The sequence below is a fragment of the Peromyscus maniculatus genome, chromosome 14 (genome assembly GCF_049852395.1).
Source record: "Peromyscus maniculatus bairdii isolate BWxNUB_F1_BW_parent chromosome 14, HU_Pman_BW_mat_3.1, whole genome shotgun sequence".
Classification (NCBI taxonomy): Eukaryota; Metazoa; Chordata; class Mammalia; order Rodentia; family Cricetidae; genus Peromyscus; species Peromyscus maniculatus.
This window is the reverse complement of record NC_134865.1, coordinates 86,611,847-86,613,521: the sequence shown is the minus strand read 5'-3', so window position 1 is coordinate 86,613,521 and position 1,675 is coordinate 86,611,847. Positions and strand designations below refer to the sequence as shown.

General features: G+C 47.0%; 1 pseudogene; it reads left to right on the top strand.

Annotated features, from left to right (window-relative positions):
• Positions 1–883: 883 nt before the first annotated feature.
• Positions 884–1,454, top strand: LOC102924618 (Ig heavy chain V region 3-6 pseudogene; annotated as a pseudogene).
• The last annotated feature ends 221 nt before the right edge of the window (positions 1,455–1,675 follow it).

Sequence of the window (1,675 nt, the reverse complement as noted above, 5' to 3'; positions counted from 1 at the left end):
AGAAACTCTAATTGGGATATATTACATGAGAAAAAAATCTTTATTCTTGGAAAAAAGTCTTGTCCATAATTTAAAAACTACGACGATGACGACGAGGATGAGAAAAGAGGGAAGGACTCATATTTTGCCCAGGCACTGACATATGCTGCAAACTTAAGAGGAGCCTCAGTCAGTAGAGAGACCTGAGGCAGAAGAATGTCCATATCCAGTCACTGTGGTGGGGCTTTCAAACACCAACTCTGATGATACTACCATGTGTCTAACCTGGTGCTCTGTGACCCAAGACAGGATACGGAATGAATGGGATCTCCGAGTGATGTTCAAGGTGTGCAGACTTCCCAGCTGCTTCTCTCAGCATCTTTTTCCTCTACATTCCACAGACTGGAAGGAGCAAGAAATATGTTTGGAACCAGTGAAACAGCAATATGACATAGTCCCAATTTTCCAGAAAATATGGAAACCCATCTCATGTGTGGAAAAAAGGAAGAAAAGCAGGAGCAGTGTGGACTTACTAATCAGAAAGACAGTGCTGAGGAGTCTTGTGTGAAAAGGTTGGCACTGACATGAGAATATGAAAGTACAGGAGGTGGGGAGGATGGACTAGAAAGTGAAGGTTGGTCGTCCCAAGGTGTGTTTCCTGTGATCCCTGTAGTCCCTATGCCATCTTATTCCAGACTCACACCACAGGAAGTCAGATACAGTGATGGCCTTATTGCAATAGCCAGATGGAGTGATACCTACCCTCTCCCTTTATAGAAAAGGCTGACTCCCCATATGCAAATGCATCTTCTAGCTCTAAGTTAAATCCCCTCCTGGACTGTGGGAGCTCACATCTCTCTCACAGGAGGCTGACCTCTGAGGAAGAGGAGGTGTAGCCTAGAAGATGACACTGTTGGGTCTTCTGTGTCTGGTGACAGCCCTTCCAGGTGAGTGTTACCATCTCATACATGTGGCCATGAGGGGTTGTGACAACCTGTGATTGACAGAATTGTCTCTTCTTGTCTGTAGGTATCCTGTCCCAGGTACAGCTTCAGGAGTCAGGGCCTGGCCTGGTGAAGCCCTCTCAATCACTGTCCCTCACCTGCTCTGTCACTGGTTACTCCATCACCAGTACTTACTGGAGCTGGATCAGGCAGTCCCCAGGGAAGAAGCTGGAGTGGATGGGGTACATCATTTCTGGTGGAGGCACCAACTACAACCCATCCCTGCAGAGCCGCATCTCCATCACCATAGAAACATCCAAGAACCAGTTCTTCCTGCAGCTGAACTCTGTGACCACTGAAGACACAGCCACATATTACTGTGCAAGAGGCACAGTGAGGAGACTTCAGCATGAGCCCAGACACAAACCTCCCTGCAGAGGAGCTCTGGACCAGCAGGGGGCGCGCAGCACTAACTCAACCCAGGAATTCAGGACTTCAGAACTGAAAAGAAAAACTTCTGGTTTTCTCTGATTTGGCTTCTCACTCCCTAAAGGCAGAGAGGCTTCTGGGTCATGTCTCTGTCCTATCATTAAAACTCAGGAGGCAGAGGCAGGTGGATCTCTGTGAGTTCGAGGCCAGCCTGGTCTTCAAAGCGAGTTCCAGGAAAGGTGCAAAGGTACACAGAGAAACCTTGTCTTAAAAAACAAAAACAAAAACAAAACAAAACAACAAAAAAATGTGTATATGTAAAG